The sequence below is a fragment of the Tursiops truncatus genome, chromosome 2 (genome assembly GCF_011762595.2).
Source record: "Tursiops truncatus isolate mTurTru1 chromosome 2, mTurTru1.mat.Y, whole genome shotgun sequence".
Lineage (NCBI taxonomy): Eukaryota > Metazoa > Chordata > Mammalia > Artiodactyla > Delphinidae > Tursiops > Tursiops truncatus.
Window position 1 is genome coordinate 41,137,734 of NC_047035.1, and position 8,768 is coordinate 41,146,501.

Here is an 8,768-nt window from a genome sequence, read left to right on the forward strand (position 1 = left end):
CGGGCTGCGTCCGGGACCCCGGCTCTCGGCGCCCTCGCGGCTCAGATCATCCGGGCGTTGGAGCGGGAGGCGGAGAGCGGGTCCCGGAGGACGAGGAAGAGCCGAAGATTCATAGCTTTCGCGCCCCACCTGCCTGGCGCCCCCCACCCCCCCTCCCCAGCCACCAGTTCCCGAGCTGCAGCCGCCCGAGCACCCGAAGCTGCGGGCCGGGCCGGCTCAGAGACCACAGCTCCCTCGCTCCCGCGCGCGCTCCCGCCCTTAGCGCCGCCGCCGCCGCCGCCTCGAGCGCGTCCCCGCGCAGGCGCGCTCACGTCGGCGCTGTGCTGCCCCTCCCCCACGCCTCCGCCCGCCCCGTCCCGCCCCGCCCCGTCGGCTCAGCCCCAACTACAGCCGCGGCGCGGTGGAGCAGCTGGAGAGACCCGGATGTCGTTGGGCCGGAACTGCAGCGCGGGCCGGCGAGCGGGGGAGGGGCGGATGCAGATGACGTCACTGTCCTACCCGGCTTCTCTCGCCGCAATCGCCTCCCGGCCCCGGCCTCAGGCTCAAGCTGAAGGGAGCATCCGAATCCCGGATCGGAACGGAGGTGCCCCAGGCACACACCTCCCGTCCCTAAGGGCAACAACCCACACACTCTACTACCACCCACCCACACGCTGGTGCAGCCGATACACGCACGAGGCACATGCTCTGAGTTTCTGGCAGGTTTTCCGTCTGTAGCTCATGGGGTTTCACATCGTATTTATTTGTACTTGTTAGACAGTCACGTGATTCTGCTTCTGGGGACTTCCATCGACCTCCAGTGAGGTTAAAGGAACGAAGGATTTTTAAAAATCCGGAAGATAATCAAAAACGTAACAGCTCCTTCTGTTGAAAGTTAGAGATCTGCTAAACCTGATTGAAACTGCACGTGCAGGCGGCCAAAATCCAGTTTAGCTGGCTAGACTACGGAAAACCGGACCCACGCCGGACGCACGCTGTTTGCGGACGCCGCAGCGGATAGAATGACAAACCCTAGGCGGCCAATGAATGAGAACTGGGGAACAGTACATCACCAGCCAGGTCTCCTATTGGCTGGGGTGCTTTATCCCTCTCTTGTCAGAGACTTAACCTGTTCATGGATTTGACCTACACCACATTTGCAGGAACAGAAGTTTAATAGAAAAATCCGTGTTTTAAAGAGATGCTCTGGTATACACAAAGAAAAACCAAACACTGTATTATTAGAGGCAGGTACTTTAAAAAGAACTGCTACTTTGTATCTCCTAAAGCCACTTTGTTGTTCCAACTCTTAGATCAAAAGCAACCTATTTATTCTGTCTCTTGTCATTTAGCAAACATTTAGCTGCTTTCAGAGCTGAAAAGCTGTCTCCAGTTTTTTCAACATGTCTTTTTGGGAAGATTCTGTTCCTTTCACTTTTAGGCCTGGGATCTAACAACAGTATGAAACAATATCACCTAATGATCACTGGCAGGCCACTTCTTCAAGGAACCCCAAAATTACTCTACCCAATATCTTTGGGGTTAGAATTTCTTAGCATGAGATGAAGATGGATCATTTCCAGGTATGGAAAGTAAAAATAAAGTTCATTTGTGCATTTGGTCCCAGTATTATCTGAGGACATATTTCCTAATTACTTCTCCCCACATTTGCCAAAAAAAAAAAAAAAAAAAAGGAAATTAGATCAAAGATCTTTAAAACTCTACCTTATTGGAATCCTTAATATTTCAGACAAATAGCAGCATGATTAGCATGCTAATAGACTCATTACCATTCTGAAACAGAATAGCCCATGTGGCAACCACTATTTGGAGTGCCCTTAGAAAACAAATTTTCGTATTCATAAGGCAGAGCCTGGGTAGCCAATGTCACTCTTGGACCATAAAGAGCTCGAAGGTCTTGCCTGTCTTTCTGCTTCCTTCCTTTAGGCTTCCACGTCTTTCTTCTCTCTGTTCTACACTTGTAGGAGAATCTGAGTCAATTATAGCAGAAGAGGTAGAAAAATAGGAAATATGACCATAAAGATATTTTTAAGGAGTCTGTACAGTATACCACAGACTACCAATTAAGCTGCACCTTCCCACTATTTCTTATTTCTGAATACAGCTTGCATGGACATTTTGGTACAAACTAGGAAATTCATGGGTTATAAGATTAACATTTTAAAATTTGGAACAAAGATATCTTAATATTATCTAAATATATATGCTTGATATAATATCCCCTTCCTTATTATTACACTATATATTATATTCCCTAAATATTATACTAAATATTCCCAAAATATTATGCTAAGGGCAAAAAACAAGTATTAGAAGAGGGGAAAGAGGCATTGAAAAAAAAAAAAAAAAGAGTGTTAAAAGTTTTCTCCGGGCTTCCCTGGTGGCACAGTGGTTGAGAGTCCCCCTGCCAATGCAGGGGACACGGGTTCGTGCCCCGGTCCGGGAGGATCCCACATGCCGTGGAGCGGCTGGGCCCGTGAGCCATGGCCGCTGAGCCTGCGCGTCCGGAGCCTGTGCTCCGCAACGGGAGAGGCCACAACAGTGAGAGGCCGGCGTACCACAAAAAAAAAAAAAAAAAGTTTTCTCCTCTTTTGAACTACAAGGCTTTGCTTGGGCCTCCTACACACATTTGAGATGTTCATAGTAAGTTTTTGCAAAACATCAGTGAGAATATATTGCCATAATTGTACTTCAGTAATTTTTACAGGTATATTGTGAAACTATTCTACTCTGCTTTGGAAATTTGTTTATATTTCAATTACCAAAGAGGAAGAAGGTTTTCTGAAAGATTGGTTGTCAAGTCCTGAGTTTAAACTATATGCCATTAGCCTAGTAATTGCGAGGCTTGGGGTGAGGACAGGAAGTGAGGAATCTGAAGCTTAATCCAGTCAGCAATACTCCTTCCTCTTTTCCTCCACAATCACTATTTTTTAAAAAGAGGTTTGTATTTTTTTTGTAAAACCAAATTACTATTGTGAATCCATCCAAGACAGTCACCTAAGACAGCCTTGCCTGAGCCTCTCAAAATGACCTCAGTGATTTAAGTGGCCCCTCAGGGGAGCACCTGAGAACCTCTCAGCTGAGTCATCCATCCACTCACACTGAGGCCAGTCACTACCCAAGAGCCGCAAAGCCAAGCAGAACACACATTCAACTCTACCTTCCTCCTCCCTCCTCCTTCACTACCTGTTTCATGTTTTTTCCTCAGATATTCTCTTCTTTTATCCTCCTCTCCTCTCTTCTCTCCTTCTTATTACTCTTCTCCCTTCCTTCTGTTCTCTTTTTATCTCCTTTGCTCTTCTTTTCCCCATTTTTCTCTTCTCACTTTTCCCTAGCCTAGTCCAAATTACGGCTTCTGCTACCCACTTTCTCCTGAAGCAATACATATGAGCAGATAGTGCCCCTACACTAATTTTGTTGGTGGGGAATGTACCAACTGCCGCCCCCGCCCCCCTCCTCCTTCCTCCATCCCCCACCCCACCATATCAGGTCATGAAAAACAGCTGTTTAAAGGACTGTCACAGAATGAAAAGGATTAGAGAATCTTATTCTGTACGACATCACTGAGGTGGCCCCATCAGGGTGGGGCAGACAGGAGCCAGCAGGCTTGTGCTGCCATTGTGGCTTCTCCTGGGCCCTGAGAGAAATGTGGCCACTGGGAGCACCACGGGTCAAGCCCTGGATAACCTTTAGGGTAGGATCTTCCCTCAAGAGATTGTAGGTGGCCACAGCCGCACAGCATTGATGTGGATCTTGTGAGACAAATTCATCTGTTCAATGGCTGCTTATTATGTGCCAGGCACTGTGCTGGATACTGGACGTAGTTAGTGACATCAATGGGCAACGTCCCAGCCCCCGAGGAGCTGATGTTATAATGAGAGATATAGACAAAGAAGTAAACAAATGAACAAGGAAACTGCAGGTTGTGATCAGTGCTGTGAAGGAAATAAGTAAGGAAATAGACTGGGGGGATGACTTGAAACAAGTGTGCAGAGAAGACCTTTCTAAGAAGGTGGCTTTCAAGCTGAAGGAGGAGCCAGCTTTGCAAAGAATCAGGGGAGAGCTTTACAGGCAGAAGGATCAGCGTGGGCAAAGGGCCTGTTGTGGGAAAGAGCTTGGCAGAAAAGTTGTCTGCAGACCAAAGAGAAGTTCAGCAAACTCAGGCAAATATTTTATAAAGTTGCTCAAGTTTAGAATTATAACTTAAGATATTTGGGATACTTAATCCAATTTACAGCTAGGATACCACCTTAAGTAGAGGGGCACAGTCCATACAAAATAACTTACTGAATTGGTCTGGCCCAAAAAGCAAAGCAGCTTGAGAAATCAAAATTAAAAATCAAAGGACTTTTATTCAACTCTTGAAATTAAGAAGCATTCCACAATGCCAGAAAGAGGGCCCTTCAGACAGTCCAACAACAGCTAGAAATGAGTAAACTAAAGTTTAGAAAAAATTGTTTTTCTCCCAATTTAGATAGCTATTCTTAATGAGTAAAGACTAACAAAAATTTGGACTTCTTGAGAACAGTTTTTCTGGGAGTTTACTGTCTACTGTGGGCATTACGGAAGATCTCAAACTAAAGCATACTTTTAAAAGCTGCAACACATTTTGTATCCTTAACAATGGTGGCCTGGTTGAAAACCAGTGATGAAATGCCATCATAATAAAGGCTTTTTTTTTGTATGTGACTCTACAGTTTACAAAGCCCTGTCACTTAGACCAACCAATTTTATCCTCAAAATAACCCTTGGCAAGGCAAGGACTGTTCTCATCTTTTACAGCAGAGAAATCTGAGTGTCAGAGAGCTAGCGGTTGCCCAGGGTCACCAAAAGTAATGACTGGTACCCAGGTTTTCCCCTGTATCCTACAGATCATCCCTAGCTTTTACGTGCCAGTAATAAAGGTAGCAAGGAGAGTCAGGAGTGGAAAGTGCATGGACTTAGAGTCAACAGTGGTATGCAGAACTGGCTTATACTATCTCATGAGAGCAGACTGTTAAATTTTTAGGAATTTTGCCAGTTGTTTGCTAAACATGGTCACTGTTAAAAATTAAATTATATAAACCTCCAATTAAATTTTAAATGAAGATAATATATATTATTGAAACAGACTCACAGACATAGAAAATAAACTTATGGTTACCAAAGGGGAAAGGGGAGGGAGGGATAAACTGGGAGTTTGGGATTAACATATACATACTACTATATATAAAATAGATAACCAAAAAGGACCTACTATATAGCACAGGGAACTATATTCAATATCTTGTAATAATCTATAAGGGAAAGAATCTGGAAAATAATATATATATATATATATATATATATACACGCACACACACACACACACACATACATACATACATACACACACACGCACGTATAACTGAATCACTTTGCTGTACACCTGAAACTAACACGACATTGTAAATCAACTATACTTTGTATTTTTAAAAAAAAGATAATATATATTAAAAACGTATCTTCTAAATTATCTGAATGTATGTTACTATTATCTATGCTCTTGAGGTGCTTTTGTGTATTGTGTCTAAATGGTAGAAATACTCTATGATGTGTTACTGCACATCTATTCCCAATACCACATTCAGTGACTTGACTTTGTGAGCTTGAAACTGGCTGTGGAGGGAGTATTTACACGATGGAAATCAGCAAATGCCACAGATCAAGGCTTGACTTATTGCTTTGCTGATGGTCTAGACTTAAGAAAGTGACAGAGGAACCATTAATAATGCAAATTAAACATAAAAAGCATGTTGTGTCTATAGCTGTTACATAGTGAATGGCACAAAAACATTCATCTCAGCAAAGAAGTCACTCACATAATAAGCAAGTAAGTTCCCATATACATCTTTGTTGTGTCACTTTTATCTTAGATGAAAATATTAATCAACACGCCATGTCAGAACTACATTTGGAGAGCTGGTTGTTAAACATTTACCAGCACACCACTGGATCCGCTGTACTATGCCAACTGGGCCACTTATAGGTTCTGTGAACTTAAGCATGTCACTTATACTATTAGCCTTGCTTTCATTCTTCACGAAACACTACCTCTCAGGATGTATTGTGATATTTACAATAGATGAGGCACTCTTGACCTGCACATCCTTCTTTCTCCTCACTGGCAGACCCTTCACTCACTAGAGTTTGTATACAGATACATGGTTTCTCAGTCTCCCTTGTAGCCTAGAGCAGCGTCCCAGCCTATATGCCAGTGCGCACTGCTATATCTCAGATAGGTTACAGATGTGACAAGGTATTGGTCCCTTAAGCCCTTGGAATATTTGAGTGAGGCTCAGCTGCTGAAACCCGAGATGGTCCCATCTGCCCAAAGCAGCCCCACCCAGGCACTCCTTCTGTCATTAAAACATTATTTTTTAATTTGTGTTATGCTGTGAAAAAGTTGGGTAGCAGTGACTTGAGGCATGGGTGTGTAATACAATTCTGACCAATGGAACCTGAGGAAAAGTTTTGGGGGGATGGATCTCAGAATGATTTTCCTCCCTAATAAAAAGAGTCACATGAGAGAAAGTACCATTACATGTGTTGTTATGTCTGTAGGTGCGCCTGGCACTTGTGGACCATCTTGCAAAAAACCAACGTAACAGAGAAGAAGGCGAATGATGGCAAAAGTCTGGATGCTGCACATTGTTGAGCCACTGAGCCACCCGAGCAGTTGCGTACTTTGGAAATTTATATTTAAGGAGCATAATACATTTTCCTCATTGTTTAAGCCACTTTTATTTTTGTATTCAGTTATTGTAGCTAAAAGCACCCAAATACAGTAGAAGAGCTGGTACACCCTCTACACCCAGTGAGTGCTCAGTAAGTTTAGCTAATCACTGAATTGGATCCTTTGCCTTTAGAAGAGCTGCATGGTCAGATGTAAACTTATTCTCTAAACATTTGAGTGATTTGTTCAGTACTTAGATTCACCTTTAAAGTTTACCTTGATTCTTGCATAAAAGTGTTTTAAATTGGGTACTAAATGCAGTAATTGAAAAAAGAAAGCATCTTAAGCTTGAGAGCAATTGGACACAGGTGTTAATATGAATTTTCTTTTCTTGAAGGATCTTGACAAATTAGAGCTCTGTTGCCTGAGAAAGGTGACATAACCCCTTCATGTTCTGCAGAGTAGTATTAGAACAAGTGCATGGGAATTACAGAGAAGACAATTTTAGTTCAGTATAAGGGGAAGGGAATGAACTTGACCTAAAATGTGCTAAACTCCATACCAGGCCCCTTATGAGTGTGATTTAATTCTCAGAATAACTTTGCAAAGAAGATACTATTTTTCCATTTTATAAGAGAGGAAACTACAGCTAAGAAAAGAGCTCATTTGCAGACCTAGGACCCTCTGATTCCAAAGTCCCTGCTTTTTCTGTTACAGAAGCAGACTAGGCCTTCTTGAGATGACTTTCTTTCTCCTTGAGGCCCTTTCCACTACATTTTCTTATCCAGGAAAACAGAACAATTCCTACAATGGTGTTCCAACTGAAGACGTCTTGGTGAGGTGGGAGAAGAGTTATATTGCATATTACACAGCAAAATATTTCCAAGCTCCATGTAAAATCATCACTTATCCTCGAGTTTTGCTTCCAGCCATCACTTCCTCCATTCTCCTGCTTTTTCCACTCTCGGAAAACTTCTCTCTTCCCTTCTCCTAACACACCATCCTTTCTTTTGGGCACACTCGTTATAAATCCCACTCAGCAGGACAAAACCTAACATAACACCTATCGACCCCCACCCCACATGTCCTTGGAGAGCCTCTGCAATTGGTACAAACAAGGCAGAGGCCTCTTTGTAGAGAAGCAGCAGGTAGTAGGAAGAATCAGGTTAGCATCATAGACTGAAAACTAAAGAGCTTGGGGCCAAGCAGGTGTACTCCACGTGTGAGATCAGGCTGGGTATAACACAAGAGGCAGTGGTGAGAACTGTGGAGAAGGAGAGCATATTTATTCCATATGAAGACATCCAAGACAATAGTTGTTTAATGTTTAAGCATGTTGGAACCAAAGAGGATATCCCAAAGCCTATCTCTGCTGTCTAGTCTGTGTACAAGTTGTTTAACCTCTCTCAGACTTGGCTCCCTCATCTGGAACATGGGAATAATCAACTTGCAGAAACAGATGAAATCCTACACTTAACGTGCCACATTGCCCTATACCATGGTGTGTAGACACACAAAAAGATGTAACCATTACTTTTAAGCACATCATGTGATATTTTTAACAGTGGCAACATACCATGCATGCAATATTTTCTCTCTCCTACAGGCCTAGACTTAGTTGCCAGTTATAGGACTAAACTCATTATTTTCAAGAATTGTTTTAACTTCTAGTTCTTTGGCTTGGTGAGGCCTGTGGGAACTTCTGCATGACCTATGACAAGGGACTTCTGCTGGAGTGTTCTGCCGCCCCGACCAATGTTGACCATTTTCGTGTGAGTTTCTCCTTCACGCCTCCTGCACCAAAGGCAACTGTTTGGTTCCGAACCTAAACTCTAGATTGTTCTTCTTACAGTGCTTCGAAAGGACTCCTAGCCCTATATTATATGTGTTATAGTATTTATAATTTTTATATTATATACTTGAGTCACCATACATTTTATTCGATCAAAGCATCTTGAATATGCCAGGCATTCCTCTAGATCCTGGGGATACCGTAGTGAGAAAGAGAGGCAATTTTCATGGAACTTACTCGGGGTCAATAGAAAATAAGCAAGGTCATTGCAGAGGGATACGT

General features: G+C 43.1%; 1 long non-coding RNA gene across 1 annotated transcript; it reads left to right on the plus strand.

Moving 5' to 3' along the window:
* The first annotated feature begins 6,538 nt into the window (after positions 1-6,538).
* LOC141277828 (uncharacterized) lies at positions 6,539-8,415 on the plus strand. Its single transcript, XR_012329684.1, has 3 exons — positions 6,539-6,696; positions 7,412-7,529; positions 8,366-8,415. It is a non-coding gene; the product is annotated as an uncharacterized lncRNA (long non-coding RNA).
* Positions 8,416-8,768: the final 353 nt, after the last annotated feature.